This window comes from Odocoileus virginianus, chromosome 4 (assembly GCF_023699985.2).
Source record: "Odocoileus virginianus isolate 20LAN1187 ecotype Illinois chromosome 4, Ovbor_1.2, whole genome shotgun sequence".
NCBI classification, from domain to species: Eukaryota; Metazoa; Chordata; class Mammalia; order Artiodactyla; family Cervidae; genus Odocoileus; species Odocoileus virginianus.
Genome location: NC_069677.1, coordinates 22306399 through 22332591, shown reverse-complemented (window position 1 = coordinate 22332591; position 26193 = coordinate 22306399). Strand labels below are relative to the sequence as shown.

At 41.5% G+C, this 26193-nt stretch overlaps 1 protein-coding gene across 2 annotated transcripts in view; it reads left to right on the top strand.

Annotated features, from left to right (window-relative positions):
* The window catches only part of ST6GAL1 (ST6 beta-galactoside alpha-2,6-sialyltransferase 1), a 151371-nt gene that overhangs the window by 78649 nt on the left and 46529 nt on the right, over window positions 1–26193 (top strand). The window contains exon 1 of one of the 2 annotated variants that reach the window (XM_020870065.2): window positions 20930–21003. The exons of the other annotated variant lie outside the window; for it this stretch is intronic. The gene's annotated coding sequence lies outside the window, so the exon portion shown is untranslated. Of the gene's footprint in view, window positions 1–20929; window positions 21004–26193 lie in introns of those variants that run through there. 2 annotated transcript variants of the gene reach the window in all.

Genomic DNA, 26193 nt, shown 5'->3' with positions numbered 1-26193 from the left:
AATCAAACTGCTGAAAAACAAAATAAAAAGAAAATATTGAGAGCAGCCAGAGATGATACATTATATGAAAGGGAAACCTATTCAAGTACTGCAGACTTCTCATCTAAATCCATGTAGATCAAAGACAGTGGAACAACATCTTTGAAGCAGTAGAAAAACAAAACTGTCAACCCAGAATTTTATGTGTAGAAAAAAATCCTTCATGATTGAAGACAAAATATTCTCAGATGTATGAGATCTAGGAAACTCATTTTAAATCATATTGGAGGGAAACTTTGAATGTGAGCAATTAAAAGAAGAGCAGGAGAAATAATAACTATCTAACACAGTAGAGTCACCAGTAGTGAAAATACACTCAAAAATACAAAAGTGAGCAAAAATAATCTACTCCCATGACACAAGGGTAATTATAGATTACTGGCAATATTTTGAATTTATTTCTTGCAAGTCATTTTCCTTTGTGAATAATTTTTCCCTTTTCTTCTTCCCCATCTTTTTCTTTCAACTTTTTTTATAGTTTTATAATATTCTTTATCAGTTTGCATTAAATTATGAATCCATTGCTATTTTGTTGAGAGACCTAATCTAAATTTTTTTGTTTGATAATGGTGATTTGGTTATATTTATAAAGAGTGCTTTTTAGAGATCCATAGTGACATAATGGATGCAATGATACAATGTCTGAGATTTACTTAAAATAGTCAAGATGGAGGATTGGGTTCTTATGTCAAAGAAATGAAACTTGCCTTAAATCAGTAATTGTTGATGCTGGGTAGGGAGTACATGGTGACTCATTATATTACTTTCTCAGCCGTGTCTGACTCTTCTGTGATCCCATGGATTGTAGACTGCCAGCCTCCTCTGCCCATAGGTTTTCCAGGCAAGAATACTGGAGTGGGTGGCCATTCCCTCCTCCAGGGGATCTCCCAACCCAGGGGTTGAACCCCGGGTCTTTTGCATTGTAGGCAGATTCTTTACTATCTGAGCCACCAAGGAAGCCCATACTACTTTCTGTAGTTTTCTAAATGTGTTTTTTAAATTAGAAAGCTTTAAGAAGTCTTCATAAATGTGATTTTAATTGTTTAATCACACCCTGTCCTGCAGACATTCCATAAAATTCGATTCTCCTATTGTTGTTGTGAATTGAGGCTGTTTCAGGTAATGTGTGGGCTGAGATTGAATCAGACAGCTTTTCTGATTATTTCCTTTTTGGAGATGTAATTACTGAGTTAAAAAAGAATGGTCATTTTTAATGCTTTGATACATTTTGCCAAATTGCCCTTCAGAAGAGATGTTCCATGTTATTTATAAGAGACACATGAGCGTGCTCTTTTCAGCTCTATATTATATATATTTTTAACTGCTAGTAGTTGTTTTTTTTTTTTTTTTTTTACAATGACTGGACTTTATTTGGACCTTAATTCAAACAAACTCTTTAAAAAAAATCAGCTCTATAAACAAACACACGTATTTGAACTTCTGGCTAGATATCTGATGGTATTAAAATTTTATCGTTTATGTTTGTGTTTATTTATATTTACTGGGTTTGGGGTTATTTTTTTGTGTTTCTGTGGTTACTTTTTTTTCAAAAATTAATTTTTATTGAAGGATAATTGTGTTAAAACTGCTATTAATTTGATAGGGGGAAGGTGGCATCTTGTTATTTTAATGTATATTTTTTGAATTTTCAATGACACTGAACCCTCAACCTGCCACTGGATTGGTCCCCATCCTTGTAGGGAGAAAGCGAGGGAGACAAGTAGAAGGAAAAAGACTTACAGCCCCCCCTCATTCCTCCCTTTGGGGATGAGAAGCAAATGCAGACCCCGAGCCCTGGGTTCAAATCCTCTCTGCAACTTCTAGCTAGTGACTTTGTGCAGCCTTCAGCTCTCGGAGCCTCAGATTTTTCCACTGAAGAAACAGAGCATCCTTACAGGCCTCTGCAAGGACGAGGTGATAGAGATTTATAGGGAAATAACTTGGTGTACAGAGGTCAGTCTAAAGATGGTAGCTTTTGGTCTTTATGGGGCTGAAGTTCAGGATATAAAAGCGCTACCTGTGCACAGCAGGAACCCAGAGCCAGCTCTCCTGCCTGGGACAGCCCTGCCGGGACTGCTGCTTGTGTTTGGTGTTTGGGTCAACGCCTCTTTACCTTTCATTCTTTACAACCTCCCCACGCGGCAGTCTTCCAGTCACCGCTCCGTGATGGAGGCAGCTATCCCAAGCCAAGAAATTAAACCTGGGGAGTGAATGCCAACACCTAATGTATTTATCTGATTCTGTGGGAATGCACCTTTCAAACCTCGGCTCCCGATCAAGGTGCACTTCAGGTGGGTTTCCTTGGCAGTGTCTTTCCTTCTTCTTTGGAGCAGAATTCAGAGTAGGAATCTGCTCTTTCCAGGGCAGCCCAGCCAAGCTGGGGCCTCAGACTAAATTCATTGTCCCTCCCTGACTGCTCACCTTCCTACTGCTCCCTTTCTGCCCAGGCCCAGAATTTCTAAATTGGACATATTCTTGCTCCACACCTAGAGGTTAAGAGCTGCTGAGACAGAGTTGGGGCCTGGGACTCTGAATAACCTGTCTGCTCACAGCTCAAGAGACGACCTGACGTATTTTTCTTTTCTTTTCATATTTTTCTATTTACTGCTTTGGATTGGTGGCGGGGAGTAGGGGTTACTCTTTAGGTCTTTTGAACACCGAATGAGGAATGTGTGTGCATGCATGCTAAGTTGCTTCAGTTGTGTCTGACTCTGTGTGACCTTATGGACTATAGCTTGCGGGGCTTCTCTGTCCATGGATTCTCCAGGCAAGAATACTGGAGTGAATTGCCATGCTCTCCTCCAGGGGAATCTTTCCAACCTAGGAATGGAACCTGTGTTTCTTATGTCTCCTGCATCAGCAGGTGGATTCTTTACCACTGGTGCCACCTGGGAAGCCCCCAAATGAGAAATACTTCTCCTAAAATCAAGGCTAGGTGCCCAGACCCCCTGGTGCTATCAGCCTAGCCCAGTTTTGCTCTGGAATCACCTCACTGATTTCCCGTTTTCTTCCCTGGACACAGTCTACTTGCAAAAGACCAAAGGGTGGAGCTGGGAAATAGAGTGAGTTTGGCTTATTTTCTAAGTTGAAGGAAAATTCAGAGGCAAAGTCAGCAGGCTTTCTAGTGAGAATCTGGGTCTATCGACTTCTCCTGTCTTGGGCGGCAAGCCAGCCAACTCCTGTGGGGCTGTGTGAGCAGAGCTTCTCTAGTTGTTTGTCTGCAGAAGACTCTCAGGTATGTCCATGCTCTGAGAGAATTGAATGATTTTGTGTTTACCTTGTGATGATCATTGAAAAATGATTCTTATACCAGTTATTCACCCCAATTCATAGCTAAATGATCCTTTAGTAAAATAAACTATTGTTGTCTTCAGTAAACCTTTGTCAAATAGCAAGCATTTCTTTTTCCTCTTTCAAATGGAAGGGTGCATGATGAAGCACAAACTTTATTTCCTATTGCTTTATGGAGGTGGTGAACTCATGCCATTGTCTTGGAGCCTTAAGGTTCCTTCTCCTCTATTTCCCTAGTGTTTCCACCACAACCCTGTGAAGTAAGAATTATTACGCTCCTTTGATCGTAAGGAAACAGAGGATCAGAGAGGATGAGTGATTTCCAGGGATACACAGCTATTTGACCTGAAGACTGGGGGTCCTCACATGTATACCATGGTATCAGGCTTTTCCATGAGTTCGGCCCTCCTAGTAACAGCCCCTTGTCTCTAACTCCTTTGAGAGTTTCAGATTCTGGTTCTCATTGCTTTGGATCAGTGTTTGAAATGGTTAACATTGAAAGTGGCCAATATCGATTTTGTTGAGATAGACATCTACGTCCCATATTTAACCAGGCAAATATTGAGTCATGTACTTCTGGAACATTCATCCCTTCTCAGAAATGAAGACTTCCTCCATCTTCAGTAGATAAGCCTTCTGCTCCTGGCAGGCTCAAGTTCACAAGGCACCATTTATTAAGCACCTGCCATGTTCCAAGGCATGGTAGGATCCTTTCTTTTAACCTTACAGCAATCCTGTGAGGTAGGTGGTTTTGTACACATTTTACAGATAAGGAAGCTGACACTCAGAGCGTTCATGTAATTTGCCTGGAGTCGTACTGATGGCTGATGAAACTGGGATCCAGATTCCTCTGACTCCAAGGTTGTGTTTGCAGGAAATTTAGCTCCACTCTTCCAAATGGGGCCTTGTGTGTAGGCCTTCACCATCTTAGTCCTGATCGTCATCTCATGAGTGTGTGGAGGTGGGTAAGGAGTGGGGGTACACCTAGGTTGACTAGACCTCTGGACCCTGAATCAAACCTGAGTTTGGGATTCCGGCTCTGTCTCTTAATAGCGGAGTGACTGTGGAGAAATCCACAGCCTCTCTGAGCCTGTTTCCTCATTTGTAAAATAAATTAGACAATTATAGCATTGTTTTGAATGTTAATCAAGTACTTGGCACGGTGCCTGGCTCGTAATAGTTGCCCAAGAAGCAGTGACTACTATTTGTTGGTCACGTACTCTCAGGGAGTGGAGACGAGGGTTTTGGGGATGGGCAGGTCTGCCGCCCCCCCACCTACCCCCCCACATGGCTGAACGGGCACAGCACCATGTCGGCTTGGTAGCTTCCTTCCCTGCTCTGAAGCTCTTGATCTGCTGTCCCCTGCACCCTGGTGAAAGCCCGACTCTCCTGCCTGATGCCGTGCCTCACAGTGAGGCCTGAGGCTCCCTTCCAGCTTCACCTCCCGACGCTTAGCTTTGTCCCCTGCTTGGACGTGTTGCAGGAAGGGGGACCCCTTCCAGGGCCCGAAACTGGGCTCTTGTCTAACACTCGGAAATGAATTGTCCGGGGAGACACATGTGCCGACAAAGCAAGAGGTTTTATTGGGAAGGGCACCCGGGTGGAGAGCAGGAGGGTAAGGGAACCCAGGAGAACTGCTCTGCCACGTGGCTCGCAGTCTTGGGTTTTATGGTGATGGTATTAGTTTCCGGGTGGTCTTTGGCCAATCATTCTAATTCAGTCTTTCCTGGTGGCGCATGCATCGCTCGGCCAAGATGGATGCTAGCTAGAGGGATTCTGGGAAGTGGAGGGACACGCGGTGTCTCCTTTAGACCTTTCCAGAACTCTTCCTGTTGGTGGTGGCTTATTAGTTCTGTATTCCTTATCGGGATCTCCTGTCATGAAACAGCTCATGCAAATCATTACTATGGTGCCTGGCCAGGGTGGGCAGTTTCAATCAGCGTGCTTCCCCTAACTCCCCCCTCAGAGACTTCATACTCAAGATACTTCTTGGGAATTGGGGTGGAGGTCTCTTTCTTCTGTAACTTCTTCCTGCTGTGCATGGATGTAGGCCTGCCTAGCAGAGCAGAAGTCTCTCTCTACCTGATCTAAGTCAAGGTATTTTTTTTGCCTGAAACCAGCATTCACCCTTGTAATAACAGCAGTTTAGTTCGAAACTGTTGGCTCCTCTCAGAGATGAAATAGAAAGGGGCCAAACAGGAAACCTAACAGGATGGTCATCACTGGTCCCCACAAACAGGAGGCAACATTTGGGGTGAGGGCTGCAGGGTTTGTGACTTTTTTTTTGATTGGTTGGTGGTGAAGCAACAGAACTGTGCTCCAGGAATCTTGTCTTTAGTCTGAAGTTACCATCCTCCACCTGGGTGGGGTCTCCAGTTCTGTGGAAGAACTCAAAGACATTGTTATGCATATTTCTTTGAGTAGGAACCAGGACCCTGTCTCAGGGCTGTACCACCATTTGATTGTTTCTCCTCTATTTCTGTATCCCTTCCCTTCTCTGATTAGCGACTATTTGAATCCACCCTTTGGAACTCAGGGAAGATCAAGGAGGCTGAATGAAGCCTATATCCTACAGATAAGAAACGAAGAACACACAGCAGATCTGTACTCTCAGAGCCCCACAGAGTCCTGCTCAGTTTTAATTTAGGGAACAGGGCAACTATGACTGTGATAACTTCCTGTCAAAATGGGCCATAGGACTGCCTCAGCTTGGACAATAGACACTGAATTGGAAGTATTCCTGAGTTCCAAGTCCTAGATCTGAGCCTTGTATGATTAAAATCTCAATCCCTTGGTCTACCGTTTTGTGTAACAGACCCAATTAGTAGCTGGAGGAGGGATAACTGGAATTTTAATATACAAAATAAATCTCATTTCTTTTCAGGGGAATAAGCCTGAAACCCAGTCTGGACCTGGCACTTTGGGGAGACTTGTAGCCAGGTAGCCAGATGTCTAGTTTTATAAAAAGTAAGGTTGCAGTTACTAGCGTCCAGCAGACATTGTTTTGAGAATGGTAGCAGCTAAGCCTGACACGACTCGGAAAACTCAAGTGTTGAGCAATACAATGTCTGATCGGAAATTACATGCATAGTAACACCTGGTTATTTCCCAGGATGTCTGAACCATAGCTACTCTATTTTGACTTTTAATTGTAAAATTTTCCTTAATAGCCAAAGCAGATGTCACCATTAATGACGTCAGTGTTTCTCTAGGTATGAGAAGATGCAAGAATTGGGACTCTTAAAATCTTCTCCTGAAAAGATCTAACTATCTGAAGGCCTGTTCTGCCAGTTTTTCTCAGAGCACAGAATGCCTCATTTCTGATTTTCACCCTGAGCTCCTTTCAGGGTCATTGAAAGTCAGCAGTTGTAGTGGCCATGATTTAATCTCTGTAGATGTAGATGGCAAGTGTCAATCTTCAGTTGGCAGAGCCCCTTTTTGCTCATAAACTTGACCATGATTTTGAGGGAGGCATTTCATGACCATTTTATCCCATGGTGCTGAGAATGTCCATTCTCAGGTTTGGCAAAGATTTTGTTGACAGGCCACTCAATGTGCTGTTACTGGACTAGGCCATAAAACAGTATCCAAAATTCTCTGGACCACCTGTATTACTAGCCTCTTGGTCCAGGAAAACATTCCCTCATGTTGCCTCTTCCCGTATCTAGAGTTACACTGTTATCATCATCAATCTCATGTGGAACTATATATTATCCTATCAGAGGCCTCAGTCACACATTTGGCAGTGTAAGAAACAGCACTTTTGTAAAACAGGTGAAATACAAATAACATAGCTAACAGTATTAGTAAAGTCACAAGTAAGACTTAAGAGCTTCCATTAGATGTAGCCCAGTATATCTCAGGTCATCTGACTTAGTCTACTCTGTAGAATCTTTATCTTCCGGGGAAATTATATATTGGCACCACTGTCTATAAGGCACATAGCCCAGTTTTCTAGTGTTACTAAACTGATTATCCTTAGTATGATTTAATTGTTTCCAACACAGAGGAGACTTTGAACCTAAATTACCATAGCCTGGTGTTATCTATGTAAATCCATCCCATAATTGTGGGAGACTTTTTCCTCCTTTGCTGAAACTTTTCTGTTGCTCTGATTGAGCTTGAATAATAGAAAAAAGCTCAAATTTATGGCCAGAGTCAGAGCAGGCGTTATTAATTGGCCCGGTGAGGGGATCCCATCTAGTAATATCACAGTGACTTGAATATGACTATAATTTTATTATTTTAAGTAAATTTTCTCAGGGCCAACCAGTTAGAGCTTTGTAGTAGAGAAATTTACTAAGGTAACCCAGAACTAGACACAGGTAATTGGCCACAAACCCAACAATTGGATTGATTTCTAAAACTAACATAGGATCAGGCCTGTGGTAGAAAAGCATTTGATTTATATGCAAAGGTCTAAGAAGTCAGGAAAACATAAATGATCATGCAAATCAGGTCCAGCATCTTGGGCAAGCTGTCTATCTCTGATGTCATCATCTTCTCATCCTGGTGTAGTGTAGTTTCTTCTCTGTTTGAGCATCATTTTAAGGTGAGATCAGGTCAGCTGTCTTCTCTATAGACCAATCCAGTGTAGGAGCCTTTGGAAGTGGGAATTAATCTAAAAGTTAATTTCCCTTCAGTTTCATATGTGAGCTAGTTAAGAGTACCTGATAAAAAAGTCCTTCCATCCAGGTTGGAGATAGTCCCTTAAATTATGTCTTTTTCCAGTTCTGGTTGCAGGTCATAAGGCATCTGATCTTCAACCAAAGATAGATTACTGAGATAAGCTTCAGAAACAAACTTAGGGTGTTCTTTAAGAACTCAATTAAATTTTACATTAATATCATATAACGAGTCTTACTACATGCAGACCTCCATTAACAAACTGGGATTTAATATTTATTGAAACATCTTTTTCTCCCTAAAATTACCCTCATTTTTATCAAATATAACCAAATTAAGGCTAGCTTGTTTGCAAAATAGGTCTGTTCTCACTAATTTTGGTCTGATGATTTATATAAACATATTATATAATTGATCATAGAATTTTTATTTTGCTGAAACATTTATAGAATCTCAGACTGAACTTTTAAAATAAAACAGGGCTGAGAAACTCACACCAAAGGCTTATCACAGATTTTGCCTAACAAATCTAGGTGAATTTTTCCCTTTTTAAGGTCTCAAAAATTCTTTGAGATTTTTGTACTTGTTAGTGAGATAACCTTCCTAGCTCATTTGATAAATTTACTGGAAACCTAAGAGTTTCAAATTTCTGGAGGAGTCAGATAGAAAATATGATTGTTTTGTTTATAACATATAATTTTACCAAATTATTTTCATAATTAGTGTGAGAGGAAGGTTTTCCCTACTCCTGGAAAACGCAAGATTCAAACCTGTAATTTTTCAGATAGAAACCATAAAAGTTATAAGCATATTCGCTGGTTCATTCAGTCCTTTGTTAACTTTTGTGAAGTCATCAGGTTTTTCATTAGAATACCAGGATATATCAAAATGTTAAGAACTCCATATAATTTCTAGGATATCTGTATTAGTAATTTTACCATACATTATAACATGAGTGGATTTATTACTCATTTGATAATCTTTTCCATGTAATTTAACCAACCAAATAAACACAGTTTAATATCTCTCTTTGGGATATTTCAGGGGCCCTCTGAAGCACCCCAAAGTTAGCTAGAGGTCAAAGGAACTTCAAAAGAATTCGATTTAGGAAGTTTTCTCGAAAAGATCAATTAAAAGCATTTAAGACATTTGGTCAGATTTAGTCAGTATTGATGGGTGTATCATTTAGCTTGTTGATATGTCACAATGGGCATAAATACCAAGGCTCAAGGTCTAGTGAAGGTCAGCTCCGCCATCTTGGACTTAGTTGGCTCTAACCAGTTTTCTTATGACGTGCCATTCCTAACAAAATCCACTTATCTAACTAATTGTAATCCAATTTTAGAAAATCCTGATCATGCATAACTCTTTTTAGTATTTTTTCATACCTTTTTTTTTTTTAACTGAAAGCACACTTCCTGCTTTCCTTTAGCAACCAAGAACTAGCTTTTATATTAGCATTTTATAGATTGGTGAGCATAAATACCAGTGATAATTTCTAAAACCTTGCTTTCTTAAAACATTTTAGGATGGCACCAAGTATTATTCATTTATAGTCCCAAATCTCTTTAATTTTTCTGTAAAAGGAAATCAGTGTTTAGTAGTAAATGTTTCAAAATCTTATTTTATTTGGAAATGACCTAATTATTCAATAGACTTCCAACACTTAGTTTAGCACAACTGTTAGAAATTCAAGTTGTGCCAATCTGGAGAGACTATTTTAGATATTCCTAAAGAATAATTATTCTTAATAGAGTTTATATACAAACTCATATCTCATTTACATTTTTTTAGAAGTTTCTTCACTCAAGGTAATTTCCTTGTTGACACACTTGTAACAGATATAATATTTAACTTATATTAAACCTAAGTACAATGAAAATATTCTACTTAATTACTCTAAGACATGTCTATATCAGATAGGTCAACAAACAAACATTAATATCAGGTATTTAATACTGAATATTTCCCAGTTCACATGAACCTGGAATTTATTGTTTAATTTAGAATTATTTGATTTGTAAGTGCTTACCTTTCTTTAAGCCAATTAAATAGAGCTCATTTACAAATTAACCTCAAAAATATTACCCAGAGACAAAGACATACCAAGACATATTTAGACAGACACAGTGCAAGATCTAGCTTCATTTTCTAAGTTTAGTCATGAATTAGATATTACAATATAAAATTTACTAGTTTATAAAAAAAGTTGAAATAAATATAAGTTTTAAAGGCTTTTTCCCTTTTCCCCTCAGTCTCAGGAGTTAGAAATGGTCTAGATAAGTGTTCCTGAGTGCCCTGGTCTCGAGGCACAGGGAAAGAAAATTAAGTTCTAACAAAATGGCGGCAGGTCTAAACCAAATGGTGGCCAGACAAAGCAAAATGGCCATCAAAAATCACAACACAGAACACAGAGTTAAAACGCACACATATAAACCTGGCAGTCCTCATCAGACACTCCCTTAAATACAAGAATACAGTCTCTCAGAAAACCTTCTATAGAGACACAGAACTTCAGATGTCTTCAAAGATTTCAAAGGGAGGAAAGAAAACCAGGTTGAAAGAAGGAGGAGGAGGGGGCGGGAAAGGGGGCAAAAGGGGTGGCCTTACAGACGTCTCCTGCCACCTTCAGATACCCAGGCATTACAGGACTTTACCCTGGGCCTCTAGAGAAGGGAGGACTGGAACTCGGCCCTACCAGAAATCAGAACCAGAATTCGAGTTCTATGCCAAGAGGAGGTGATCAGTCTCCAATCCTCAGCTCAAGCTGAGGCCCTTCAACCAGATTCCTGCATCCAGGACCAGGGGACTAGAAAAACGGGAAGGATAGGAAGGGTTAAGGAGAGGAAAGAGAGAGGGAAGGGGAGAGAGGTCAGTAAAGTCTCTTGTTCCTTACCGGTTGGAGCACTCTGGCCAGTTGTCCGCATCAGGAGGAGACCAGGGGCAAAAGGGTCCCAGTTGCGGCCGCTGGGTCTGGTCCATTGGCAGGCAAGCTGGCCCCTGATACCCCGAGTGGTCAGGATGTCAGTCTCAGCAAAGAAGAGTCCCACCAGAGTTGCCATTTGTTGTAAGAAGGGGGACCCCTTCCAGGGCCCGAAACTGGGCTGTTGTCTAACACTCGAAAATGAATTGTCCAAGGAGACACATGCTGACAAAGCAAGAGATTTTATTGGGAAGGGCACCCGGGTGGAGAGCAGTAGGTAAGGGAACCCAGGAGAACTGCTCTGCCGCGTGGCTTGCAGTCTCGGGTTTTATGGCGATGGGATTAGTTTCTGGGTGGTCTTTGGCCAATCATTCTAATTCAGTCTTTCCTGGTGGCACACGTTAAAATGGATGCTAGCAAGAGGGATTCTGAGAAGTGGACAGACACACAGTGTCTCTTTTCAACCTTTCCCGAACTCTTCCTGTTGGTGGTGGCTGATTAGTTCCATATTCCTTATCAGGATCTCCTGTCATAAACCAACTCATGCAAATGGTTACTATGATGCCTGGCCAGGGTGAGTGGTTTCAATCAGTGTGCTTCCCTAACAGGCTGACTTGAGCCTCTCTGTGACCAGCACCCTGCCCTTGTCCTCCTCCAGGCCATTTCCCTCCCATCCCACGGGTCTTTCCCATCCGCCAAGGCTTCTTTGATCCCAGGCTGGATTTGAATCCCTCCTCTTGGGCTAAGATCCTTGAACACCTTCTTTTCAATAAGAAAACACTCACTTATTTGGTAAAGGAAGTTGAGCCACAGGCCCTGACCCAGAGGTAACTGGGCCACAGGCTTTGGCAACAGAGAGGTAACTAGATGGTTCAGGTGCTCACTCTAGTGAGAGGAACAAAGTAAATAGTGCCTTAAATATTTTGTCTTTGACTTCTCATGGTATTTAGGATGATTAGCATCTTGAGGGCAAAAAGAGTGAGTACCAGTTACCTCTGGGCCACTGTTTGGAGCTCACAGTTACCAGTGTCTGGGTTGAATTGATTGATCTGAACAGATGTGATCAAAGGTAAGCTCACAGTTCTGGCACCCCCAGGCCGGCACTGGTGGAGGGGGGGTGGTTAGAGGGAGAGTGGGAAGCCCAAGGGCAGCCCTCTCTCTTCTGTGGCCCTCTCTTTTACCCCTCCATCTTCCTAAGTCACATTCTATGACTGAGTCAGCATGCAGGGTTTGGCACTTTTTTGATGATTTGCTCTTGGCTTCTAGGGAAGGAAGCACCCTGGGCTTAGAGCCAGACATTCCTGGGCCAATCATATGACCTCCTCCAGCCTTGGTTTCCTCTTGTATAAAATGTTCAAACAGTAGACCAGACATTCATATGAGAGTTCTCCGGAGATCTTTGAAAATGCTCCACATCACCTTCATCGTTCTTACCAAGTTGTCATTTATAGACAGTAGTCCTAAGGTGAGGTGTTCTGCTCTCATTTGATGGGGAAGGACATCAAGCATATGCTACCAGAGCACTTTCCTCCATTTATGCAGTCAGGCTTAAGCCATCTGTGTCCTGAGCAACTTAAGTGACCTGTGTGCTCTATTGATTTCTTGAATATGAGCTGTAGGCATTTGTAAGTCTATTAAAAGAAATTCATCATTGGGTATAAACTTTCCTTAACACAGACTAGCAGTCTGGTTTCTTCGGGAGCCATAGCTCACAAAGTGAAAGTTGCTCATTTGTGTCCGACTCTTTGTGACCCCATGGACTATACAGTCCATGGAATTCTCCAGGCCAGAATACTGGAGTGGGTAGCCTTTCCCTTCTCCAGGGGATCTTCTCAACCCAGGAATTGAACTGGGGTCTCCTGCTTCAAAGGCGGATTCTTTACAAACTGAGCTATCAGGGAAGCCCTGCAAGCAAGCAGTTACTTCTATCGTGACCTGAAGGGTACCCCCTGTGCCCTGAGTTGTGGTCTGGGGGCAAGCTCTCTTGCAGACTAAGGGACTCAAATAGTCAAAACCCCAAATGTTGACTCTGTAAATGCCAAAGGTCAAGTGTCAGGACAACAACCATCCAGGGATGCTGATGGATTCAGTGAGATGGTAAGTGTCCTGCCTGTGAGTGTGCCCTGGCTTCAGAACTACAGCACAGTTACTTTCCTTTTTCACTGAGATCATTTGCTTCTGGGGTTGGTGGGCTCTGCTGTGGCTGAGAGAGTGTACGTCAAACAAGATGAACATCTGAGTACAGGAATTAGGAGCATGGTCAGACAATTCTGGATTTACATCTTGACGCTGCCCCTTGCTACCAGAAGCCCTCTAACTTCTTTAAGATTCAGCTTCCTTATCTGTGAAATGGAAATGATAGCAGTGCCAGCCTCAGAGTACAGTGAAAGGAGGGAAATCTGGGGGGTGGGATTAAGCAGTGAGTGCTGATATCTCATCTCTAAAGTAAAAGATTCAAACCCTCCATCTGCCAACACAGGCACAGATATCAAGTGATCTGTGTGTATGTGAGGTGGGCAGGGAGGCAGAGTGAAAACCTCCAGAAAACCAGCTCTTGCCTTCTAGAAGGGACTGACCATGGGCCAACAGCAGAGTGGAGCGTGAGCCCCCCTCTGGGACCACTCTTTGTCCAGGAGATGAATTTTCACACCACTGCTGCCTGTGTCATCTGGCAATCACACTCAAGGTCACAGATGGGAGGAGAGAAACTTGAAAGGTCCACTTTGATACAAGGGTTCATAACAGATATGAGTTATTCACATCTACACTTTGGTCAGGGAGCCCAGAGTTAATGCCATTTGGCCTGAAAGTCTTGGAGATTTGGATTGAAGCCGAGGCCCTGTCATCCCACCTCCTCAGTAACTCTGGCCCATCACAGGCAGCGAGTTCCCTGGGCTATGGAAAAGCCTGTGCTAAGTAGGGACTTAAAATGACTGAGCTCCTGTGTTGACCCATCAACCATGTTCACCTTTGCTGAACTGGCAGTACCCCTGCCCCACCCTGAAAGGCCTGGACCTTCTCCTGTTCCACCCAAGGACCTACCCCTGTGAATGTCACGTTCTTCAAGGCTTCAGTCAATGTTTATTGGTTCAGACCAGTTAAATAAGAATCTACTGAAGAGAATATTAGACATCTAACTATATTTTTACTGAAGTATAGTTAATTTACAAGATTGTATTAGTTTCAGGTGTGTAGTAAAGCAATTCAGTTAGACATATATATCTACATATGTATATACATTTTTTCCATTACAAATTATTATAAGATATTGAATGTAGTTTCCTATGTTGTGTAGTAAGTTCTTATGACTTATCTATTTTATAGACAGTAGTGTACATCAGTTAATCACATCCTCTCAATTTATCTCTCTCTGCATCTTCCCCTTTGGTGACCATTAGTTTGTTTTCTGTGTCTGTGAGTCTGTTTTGTAAATGAGTTCATCTGTACTATTTTTTAGGTTCCACATATAAGTGATATTATATATTTGTCTTTCTCTGACTTTCTTCACTTAGTATGATAATCTCTAGGTCCATGCCATGCGTTGTTGCTACAAATGGTAACATTTTATTTTTTTATGGCTGAGTAATATTCCTTTGTGTGTGTGTGTGTGTGCACATAAATACACACCACATCTTTATCCAGTTATCTGTTGATGGACACTTAGGTTACTTCCATGTCTTGGCTATTGTAAATAGTGCCACTCTGAACATTAGGGTACATGTATCTTTTTGAATTATAGTTTTGTTTGGATATATGCCCAAGAATGGGATTGTTGGGTCATATGATAACTATTTTTATTGTAGTTTTTACCATTTTCAATAGTGGCTGCATCAATCTACATTCCTACCAACAGTGTTACCTTCTCTCCACAACCTCTTCAACAATTTATTATTTGTAGGCTTCATAATGATGGCCATTCTGACTGGTAAGAGGTGATATCTCATTTTAGTTTTAACTTGCATTTCTCTAATAATTAGTTATGTTGAGCAGTTTTTCATGTGCCTGTTAGCCATCTGTATGTCTTCTTTGGAGAAATGCTTATCTTCTACCCATTTTTTTGATTGGATCATTTGTTACTGAGTTATATGAGTTATTTGCATATTTTTGAAATTAAGCCCTTGTTGGTTGCATTGTTTGTAAATATTCTCTCCTATAGGTTGTCTTTTTTTTTCTATTTTTTTTTTTTTTATGGTTTCCTTTGCTGTGCAAAAGCTTATCAGTTTGATTAGGTCCCATTTGTTTATTTTTGCTTTTATTTATATTTGTCTTGGGATACTGACCTAGGGAAACATTGCTATGATTTATGTCAGAGACTATTTTGCCTATGTTTTCTTCTAAAAGCTTTATGATATCATGTCTTTTCTTTAAGTATTTTTGTGTATGGCATAGAGGTGTGTTCTAACTTCATTGATTTACATGAGGCCATCCAACTTTCCCAATATTACTTGCTGAAGAGATTGTTTTTGCCCCATTATATATTTTTGTCTTCTTTGTTGAAGATTACTTGACATTAGGTGTGTGAGTTTTTTTCTGAGCTCTCTATTCTGTTTCATTGATCCATATGTCTGTTTTTGTGCCAGTACCATACTATTTTGATTACTGTAGCTTTGTAATATTGTCTGAAGTCTGGAAGGGTTATGCCGCCACTTCAGTTCTTTTTCTTCAGCATTGCTTTGGCAATTCTGGATCTTTGGTGTTCCCATATAAATATTATTTGTTCCAGTTCTGTGAAAAATGTCATAGGTAAGGCATCTGTACTTTTAAAATGCTTCCTAAGTACTGTTAATGCTCAGGCAAGAGCAGCAGTCTTCTAAGGAGTTCCCTTCACCCACATTGAACTTCATGGCTATGGGATTTAGAAGTGAGGAGCACTTCCAAGGACAGACTTGGATCAAACTCTTTCTCTTCTATATTCTCTTCGCTTTTCTCTTTGCATGGTGGCCCATTTGGCCTTGAGATCAATTTGCTAAGATGAGAGGGGGTAAACAGTCATCACCTTGGTGATGTTAAGGAGAAGCCGATCACCTCAGTGATTCTGATATTTAGGAAATGTTAAGGAACTCTAGCCCTGAATTCCTCCTGTCCAACAGGTAAAACTACATTGGGGAGGGGGGACGGATTGGAGATGGCCCTTGACACAATCCCCAGTGGAGGGGTTTCTGGAGGAAATTATGTTTAAGACAACATTAGCAGACATCATTGTTCTCACTAAAGACACACTTAAACTGGGGTTTGAAGAGGGAGATGTAGTCATCACACTTTGTTACCAAGATTTAAGACAATGTTCTTAAACTTTGTGATCTAGGTCATCAGACCTTGTTACCAAGATATAAGAGAAAATTCTTAAGCTTTGTTTTTTTTTTTTTGGTAGCACTCTTTCCTTCCTGTGTTGTTGCCATTTAGTCCTCCTTTGCTCTTTAGTGCGTGAAAATTCTGGGCAGCTAATTACCGTGCCCAGCTATCACAGCACTGCTATTCTGTCCCCAGGGAGCATCTTTCTGATGTAACTGTTGCTGTGCATTCAACTGCTGAGAGCTGAGGTGATGAGGAGGGAGGCTTGTGTCTGTTTGATCTGTGAGTAAGTGAAGTCGCTCAGTCGTGTCTGATTCTTTGTGATCCCATGGACTGTAGCCTGCCAGACTCCTCCATCCATGGGATTTTCAAGGCAAGAATACTGGAGTGGGTTGCCATTTCCTTCTCCAGGGGATCTTCCTCACCCAGGGATTGAACCCTGGTCTCCCACCTTGCCGGTAGACTCATTACCGTCTGAGGCACCAGGGAAGAACAAAGTGAAAGTTGCTTAGTTGTGTCTGACTCTTTGTGACTATATGGAATTCTCCAGGCCAGAGTACTGGGGAGGGTAACCTTTCCCTTTTCCAGTGGATCTTCCCAACCCAGGAATCAAACTGGGGTCTCCTGTATTACAGGCAGATTCTTTACCAACTGAGCTATCAGGGAAGCCCTGTTTGATCTGGTAGTCACTAAAATTCTGATTTTACATTGCTATTTTCCTTATTTTTAAGCACTTAGGAGCCAGATTCTTCCAGGTAAACTTTGCCTTAATTTTGCACAGTTGGGTGTAGATGGGGGTAGTTTTTTAAAAAGCACTCTTCCATATCTAGTCAACAGCAGAACCTGTTTTTTTAGGAGGCCAGCTGAGATCAGAAAGTTATGATTTTATGGGGTCAGTTTCAGGTCATGGACAAACCAGAATTCCTTGCCCAGGGTTTCATGAGACCCATCAGAGACACTTCAGGATTTCAAAAAGTCAAATAGGAGAAGTACATTTGTCCCAAAAACCTGCTCAGACTAAGGAAATCAAGATACTTTGTTTCAAACTCAACTTGTGTCATCTGATTTGATAGTAACAACAGTCTCATGCTGGTCAGATCCTCTTTTTGAAAAAAATTTTATTTATTTTTGTTTGAAGGATAGTTGGTTTACAATATTGCTTTGGCTTTTGCCATACATCCACATGAGTTAGCCATAGGTATACACATATTCCCCTCCCTCTTGAATCTCCCTCCCACCCTTTCCCACCCCTCTAGGTTGTTACAGAGCCTCTGATTGGCAGCAACATGCTGGTCCATTTGACGAAAATTTTGTAAAAGTAAAAGTCGCTCAGCTGTGTCCAACTCTTTACAACCCCATGGACTATACAGTCCATGGAATTCTCCAGGCCAGAATACTGGAGTGGGTAGCCTTTCCCTTCTCCAGGGCATCTTCCCAACCCAGGGATCGAACCCAGGTCTCCTGCATTACAGGCAGATTCTTTACCAACCGAGCCACAAGGGAAGCCCTATCCATTTGATAACAGACAAGAATGCAAATTATTAGTTAAATTTGGCTGAGAACAGTTTTCAAAATTTGGGGGTCATGGCAGGGGTAAACAAAAAGGCACTAGATATAGAAGAATTTAGAAACTGGGGGCTTTGGCTAAATTAAGGAGAACTGTTATTTTACTGTGCTAATGAAATGCTGGGATGAAGAGAGAATTGTGCGGACAATGAAAAATCTATAGCTAAGAATTCTAATGAATTCTCAGAATTCTACTTAGACTAGTAGAAATAAATATATAAAGTCTGGTGGGTTACAGTCCATGGGGTCGCAAAGAGTCGGACACTACTACACAACTAAGCAGACATGCACACACACACACCCTATTTAGTAGCTCATTTAGTTACAGTAAACAAATAGACAATCAGAACAAATAGATTCAATTCTTACTCACCTTGCCCAGAAGTGACACGTGTTACTTTGTTATCACATTTTATTGCTAATAACTAGTCAAATAGTCCCAGTTCCACCTAGAATGCAGGATGTGTGTGTGTGTATGTGCACGCATACACACTTCCTGAAAAATATCAGTATAATCCCTGGTTGGGCCACCACTTTAAGCAGCAACTCTATATGGCAGAAAGAGCACATCTTTGGTAGGGTGGCCAGCTGTCACTGACATGAAGAAACAGGAAAATGAGTCACTGCAGAGTTGAGTGGTAACCTGAAGTGACCCAAATTAAGAGTTTGAGACTTCCCTGGCAGTTCAGGGGTTAAGACTTCACACTTCCAATGCAGAGGCTGTGGGTTCCATCTCTGGTCTGGGAAGTTAGATCCCACATGCTATGTGGCACAACCAAAAAGTGAAAAAAAAAAAAAAAAAGGAGTTCCTGATCTGAAAGAAATGGGAGCCCATTGGAGGTTTCTGGAGCCCAGGACATAGAGATTCCTTCTTGGAGGTATTGTTGGTTAGCTGAAGGCAGTATGGTATCAAGGATTCTAGTCTGGGGACAGAAAGTTTGGGTCCTGAAGTACAGATGGGGGTGAAGTTTGCAGACTGAGAAAGAGGTGGGGATCAGTGCAAAGTATAAAGAAGTGTCAACAGAAGTTTCCAAAATGGTCACTGGCAACTCTAGTTGACCTGGTAAAGCAGAGGCGTTCCAGTAAACAGATTTAGAGGGACATACGTTGGATAGCAGAACCAAGCTTACAAGTTAGATCAGTGGCTCACACCCCAGCTTGATTGCCCATTTACAATATCTGAAGCAAATGGCTTAAACTCTTTTAGCCTCAGTTTCTTCACTCATAAAAGAGAATTGTTAATACCCACCCCACTGGGTGGTTGCAAGAATTAAATTTGGCAATGCAAAATGGGAGCGCCTGGGAAGAACTCTAGTTAACAGGATCCTGGGTTTTCCTCCCCTGGCTTGTTGTAGTAGCCTTTTAAAAGGTCTTTCTTTTTTTTAACCTTTCCCAACCGGCCACCCACTACAGTTGATTCTCAATGTAGCAGCCAGAATGATCCCTTTCAAATCTTAAGTCAGCCAAGTCTAATGTAGAGTGAGTTCGAGTTCTTAGCTAAAGTTCCTACACCAGTGGAAATCCCTCTATGATCTGTAGCCACCACTTCCATGCCCCTTCCTGCACTGTTCTCCTTGTCCTCTCTCCCCAGGCCTCCATGCTGGTGTTCAAGCAGGTCAAGTGTGTCTCTGCCTAACAGTTTGTTGGTCCTCCATCTGGAACCCTCTTCCCTCAAAAATCTGCCTGAGCCCTCCTTCACTCCCTCCAATATTTGCTCAAATGCCTTTTCAGTGAGGCTCTCTCTGAATATCTAATTTACAAGGGATCCTCTGCCCCCTAGCCCGTGCTATCCCTCTCCATCTTCCCTGCTTTAATTTTCTATCCACTTACAAAGCATACTGTATGTCTTTATTTTGTCTTACTCTCCACTTACCCTCTCACTGGGAGGCATATTCTGGGGTGTGAGATTTCTGGCTGGTTTTTGCACTGTCACATCTCTACTTTGGCCCACAGTAGAAAATGATTACTTGCTGAATGAGTGAACCTATTACGAGTATTGGAGTATGTTGTTCTTATAAGCTCTGGGACCACTGTAACGTAGAGACATCCCTGTTCATTTCCCCACCCCAAACTCCCTTAGATGATCAGGGTTTAGCCCCTCGTAGAATATCAAAACAGCGGGAGGATCATTGAACTTGAAACCACTGCATCTCTAACACTAGGTTTACAGGAAACACAGAAAAAAGGGGAGTAAGTTGATACCACAAGGAGGTCTCAACCAGATTCAGTGTGTGGCATATTCCACAGGACAAATGACTTAGTTTTTTCAACAAATGTATATCATGGAAAAGAAAAAAAATAAAGGATAGGAAACTGTTATAGATTAGAAGAGAGTTGAGAGTGGTGTATCATCCACACAAATGTGCCCACCCTGATGGGATCCTCATTCAAGGAATTTAGTGTAAAAGACATTTTTGGGAGAATTGGCAAAAATTTGAAAGTGAAATGGCTATTGGATGATAATGACATCATGGTCATGTATGTACATACACAGAACCTAACATGTAGGGGGTGGGGTGGGTAATACTATACAGAATTCAGCTCCACAGAAAATGATCTTGAGGGCCTATGTTCTCAGTTCTCCCGAGGAGGGTAATAGCTAATTCTATTCTAGATGCCAAAGTGTGCTGTGCTAAGTTGCTTTAGTCATATCCAACTCTTTGAGACCCTATGAACTATAGCCCTGCAGGCTTCCCCATCCAAGGAATTCTCCAGGCAAAAATACTGGAGTGGATTGCCATTTCTTTCTCCCAAGATGCCAAGGAGGTAAGTTAATTCATTACATAAATGGATGTCTTAAGATATTAAGACTTAATTTTCTCATGGGACCCTAGTTAAGAAGAGCTGGTGTGGGGAACTGACAGGAAGTCTGGCATTTGCTTTAAGTTGCTGGAGTGTGAGATGGATAAAACAAGGTTGGCAAAATACTGATAATCTTTGGATCTGGGTTATGTTAACATGGAGGTTCTTTATGGTGTTTTCTGTCTATTTTTGTATGTGTAAAAGCTTCCATAATAGTCACTACAAACTTAGTTTTCTAAGATGAGGAGGAGGTGAAACAGTTCTTTCTCAGGAGGAAAGAGGCCTATTTTTTTCTTTCACCCCTCTGTGTCTCTGTGGGGTGTGAGTTGGGGTGTGAAGGAAGAGAGGTGGGTCCCTTGCTTGGGAGGAGCGTTGTGTCTGTTCAGCCCTCCTTGCAGGCCCTTTTGTTCCTTCCTCCTCGGCTCACCCCTGACTGATGGATGGGAGCAGACTTGTCTTAGCTGGTAAGAATGGGGAGATGGCTTTTGGGGCTGGGGCTTCTGCCGCTGGTACTGGGAGGTGGGCATTATATAGAAGGAGAGCTGATGGGGTGTGAAGCACTTACTTTCCACCAGGCACCTATTAAATTGGAAGGAAAAAATTTCTACAAATATGTGTCCACTAAAGACACAAGACTGAAGACGAATCACAGGCATATGGCCTGGGATTTTTTTTTTTCCCCTTTGTCCACTCCCTTACTCCTGAGTTCAGAGCTCCCCTCACCTGTTCTGAGAGGCTGGCTCTGGCCTGGTACCATGGAGCAGCTGCCCTCTCTGTGGTGGGGACTTAAAACCCCTCACAGATAAGGTTCTGTTCTCCATGTTTTAGGAAACCTCAGGGAAGTGTACTCAGCCATTTCACAATCTTCTGCATTAGTGCCTGCCTGGCTAGGAAAAGATCTCATCTCTGTTAAGAGACCATTTTGTTTGTTTGTTTGCAGTCTGGGTCTGGAACAGGCAGGAATGAAGGCCCATTTATCTTTAGGACTCTGATCTGGCAAGATTCCCTCCTCCCCACCAGGCAAACACTTGTTAGTGCAGCCACTCAAGTACTCGGCGAGTCTCTACGAGCGATAGGTTGGTTTCCATTGCTTATCACGTTTCTGATTTTTTCTGTCCTTCTGAGTAAAACTGTGACTTGTCAGAAGTGTTTTGACTCAGTGACTAAGGTTCTGACCTCTGCTGACTCCCATACAGTGGAGTTCAGTGGTTGGGGCCTGAAACACTGTGTCTGACAGCAGCCTGGACCAGCTCTGCTGGGGACCGTCGGAGGTGAACCGGCTGCACCCACCTCGAGCACTATTGATGCTGCTGGGAATAAATGACCTTCACTCAATTACAGGAGCTTTGCATTTTGTATTGATGAAATATTTAGCACATGGTAAAAGTACAATAATTATTAGCCAGAGCAGAGTGATAAACTCTATCGGTAGATTGTCAACACAACCATGTGGAGGCAGATTTTAAAGTATTATTATCCATACTTCACAGATGAAGGCACAAGGCTTACAGATGATGGCAAAACTGATTTAACATCCTGCAACATCTGACAGACAGAAAAGCCAGGATTTGAATCTGGGCTTTTGAGACGCCAGAGCCTAATCTCTTTCTCCAAAGTTGGGGCTTCTCAAATTAGTGGTGGTAAAGGACGAGATTTCTGCCCTAACTTCTCCCACATCCCTAGTTTTAAAAATACAATAAAAAGGAGTTACTAGAATAACGAAATGAAAAAGACATTTAAAATAATAAGCCATATTTTAAAAGTTACTATTAGACTCAACAGGCATAAAATTACTCTTTCAAATTACTGTAAAAGTTGATTACACTCAATTTCTATGCTTTTCCCATCCTGGAAATTGATAAAGCTTTCTCAGACTAGCACTTCTGTTGGCATCAGAATCACCTGGGATGCTTGCTAAATGCAGTTTTCCTAGCCCCATCTCTACTTGGATCAGAATGACTGAGGGTAGAATTCAAGAATCTACATTTTAACAACTAATTTCAGTAATGTGCTCTTAATCTGATCACCATTGTTCCCTGCAGTGCTGCCTCCTCTCTACAGATTATAGAGGGTACAGTAACAAGTGAAGTGAATATAATGTTTATTTTAGTCTCCCAACCCAAGCCCCACTCTTCTTTTTCATTTGTCTTTAAGTATTAGAGATTTCCTTTCTGTAGAAGCTCACCAACAGAACCTGTTTCTGAACTCATTTTAGTGCATGTCGGTGTCAACAAAAAGGTATAGTCACAACCTGAAAGTAGAGAGTTATTTTATTTAGTGGGAATGTTTAAGACTCCGAGCCTGGGAGACAGCATCTCAGTAGCTTTGAGAAAACTGCTCCAAGGAGGCAGGGGGGACGTCAGGCTATATAAATTTGCAACAAAGGGAGCAGCAGTCTAAACATCAAAGATTAGGAATCAAGTTAAGGAATTTAGCATTCTACCTATGGTAAGGTGCAAGCCTCTGGACTCACTGAATTCATTCCTTTTGTCTGCACCTCAGCTATTTGGGGCCAATCCTGTCTCCTTGTTCACCTTGCTTCTTGCATTCCCCCAGCTCCTCAGCAATCACTATGGGGGTGGCAGCATCCACTGGATGGCTGTTTGGGGAGCCCTCATTCACATTGGGAGGCCAGAAATCGCTGATGGCTGTGACATTTCTTGTTGATTAATACGGCAGGAAATATTTTCATTTCACGTCAGCAAATATGTTTTGGGTGCAAACTACAGACTGGGTAGACGGGGAACAGGCCACAAGGTGCCCACATCCAGGAGAGAGGGAGTATCACTAGAACAAAGTCCAGAAACTGGGGCACTTCTGTGTGTAGAGGTGGGAGAAAGGAGGGGGAACCAGTGTCAGAGACAACTGAGGAGGAGTGAACAGTAAGGGGAGAAAAAAATGTGGGTTTTGGAAGCCGGAAAGGGGATGTGACCAACTGTGTAAAGTATGGCTGATGGGCTGAATAAGACAAAGCCAGCCCTGAGCATCTGTTGGTAGCATGGAGTCATGGAAGTGTTTGGGATGTGGCAAGAGCAGTCTTACAGAGATGAGGGCGGCTTGATGGAGGGGCTGCAGGTGAGAAGGGGAAGAGGGAAATTGGAAACAGTGAGTCCAGATATTTCTTTCAAGCAGTTTTACTGTAAAGGGGAGAAAAAGCTTTCATTGGAGGGACGGGGAAAAGGAGGTTATTTAGACCTCACGTATGGCTAAATAGGCGACTTCTGTATTGTCCTGTATCTTTTTTCAGTTAACTCCTCCAGTAAAACAGAAACACTATTGACCATAACTTTTTTGTTTTCAAGCTCTTTGAAACTCTCCTTAATCTCAAATGATGTTGTCTAAGAAGAGTCTGCAAATCACCCTCATTCCTTACATAGCTTAATTTGAATATATTTGAACAAAACAACATTGCATTTTTTTCATATTTGCTTTATTTTTGGCTGAATTATTTTAAAGTAAATTTCATTTCTACTTCAAACACAGTTTTTTTCTAACATAATCACATATATAATCATGATAATCCTATTATTATACCTGACAAAATTAACAGTGATTTCTTAATATGATACCTAATCTATATTCAGATAACCCAGTTTGTCGCCAGTGTTGCTCTGTTCAAACCGGAGGCCTACAGGCTGCATGTGATTGTTGTCTTTTTTTTATCTATTTAGTTTTTTTTGTGCGTGTGTGTGCCCATTGACTTGATGAAACTAGTTCAGTTGTTCTATAGAGTGTCCCACTTTCTAGATATATCTGATAAATTAGGGTATCTTTTAACTTGTTATTCTTTCTCTTGTATTTCCTAAAAAACTAGAATTGCATATACAGATTAAACATTTTGGATAAAGAATTTTTCATAGGTGGTGCTATGTGCTTCACATTGTCTCATTTCAGAAGGCACAAACTATTGAGGTGTTCTGTTAGTGATGCTAAGACTGATCTGGGTCAGGCGGTGGTTGCTTCAATTAGGAGAGTTTTTTTTTTAAAGATAGAAATAATAGCATGCCTATATGCTGATTATCTTTGACAGAAGGCTATCTATTGATGCAGAAGAAAAAAAGAGGGATTTTTAAGAATGTCCTTAAGTAGACAAGAGTGTGTAGAATCTATGGGAGAAGTTGGATATTGCAAGTGTTGAATGCAGCCAATTTTTTTTTTTGTTTGTTTGTTTTATTTTATTTATTTATTTTTTTCATTTATTTTTATTAGTTGGAGGCCAACCATTTCACAACATTGCAGTGGGTTTTGTCATACATTGACATGAATCAGCCATGGAGTTACATGTATTCCCCATCCTGATCCCCCCTCCCACCTCCCTCTCCACCCGATTCCTCTGGGTCTTCCCAGTGCACCAGGCCCGGGCACTTGTCTCATGCTTCCCACCTGGGCTGGTGATCTGTTTCACTATAGATAATGTGCATGCTGTTCTCTCTAAACATCCCACCCTCGCCTTCTCCCACAGAGTCTAAAAGTCTGTTCTGTACATCTGTGTCTCTTTTTCTGTTTTGCATATAGGGTTATCATTGCCATCTTTCTAAATTCCATATATATGTGTTAGTATACTGTAATGGTCTTTATCTTTCTGGCTTACTTCACTCTGTATAATGGGCTCCAGTTTCATCCATCTCATTAGAACTGATTCAAATGAATTCTTTTTAATGGCTGAGTAATATTCCATGGTGTATATGTACCACAGCTTTCTTATCCATTCGTCTGCTGATGGGCATCTAGGTTGCTTCCATGTCCGCTATTATAAACAGTGCTGCGATGAACACTGGGGTGCACGTGTCTCTTTCAGATCTGGTTTCCTCAGTGTGTATGCCCAGAAGTGGGATTGCTGGGTCATATGGCAGTTCTATTTCCAGTTTTTTAAGAAATCTCCACACTGTTCTCCATAGCGGCTGTACTAGTTTGCATTCCCACCAACAGTGTAAGAGGGTTCCCTTTTCTCCACACCCTCTCCAGCATTTATTGCTTGTAGACTTTTGGATAGCAGCCATCCTGACTGGCGTGTAATGGTACCTCATTGTGGTTTTGATTTGCATTTCTCTGATGAGTGATGTTGAGCATCTTTTCATGTGTTTGTTAGCCATCTGTATGTCTTCTTTGGAGAAATGTCTGTTTAGTTCTTTGGCCCATTTTTTGATTGGGTCATTTATTTTTCTGGAATTGAGCTTCAGGAGTTGCTTGTATATTTTTGAGATTAATGCTTTGTCCATTGCTTCATTTGCTATTATTTTCTCCCAATTTGAGGGCCATCTTTTCACCTTCCTTATAGTTTCCTTTGTTGTGCAAAAGCTTTTAAGTTTCATTAGGTCCCATTTGTTTATTTTTGCTTTTATTTCCAACATTCTGGGAGGTGGGTCAGAGGATCCTGCTATGATTCATGTCGGAGAGTGTTTTGCCTATGTTCTCCTCTAGGAGTTTTATAGTTTCGAATGCAGCCAATTTATTCTTAGTAATGAGATTATTTGGGCATAAGTGCAGATAAGGTGAGCAGCTGTTGTACAAAGGCATGTGTGTGAAAGTTTGTTCTGTGAATAAGTAGCAAGTTCATCAGGTGAGGGTAAGATGAATTTCTAGGGGAGGAAGTCATACAGTCCTCTAGGAGAGTGGCAGATGAATTGACTGGAAATGTAGCATCTCATTGCTAT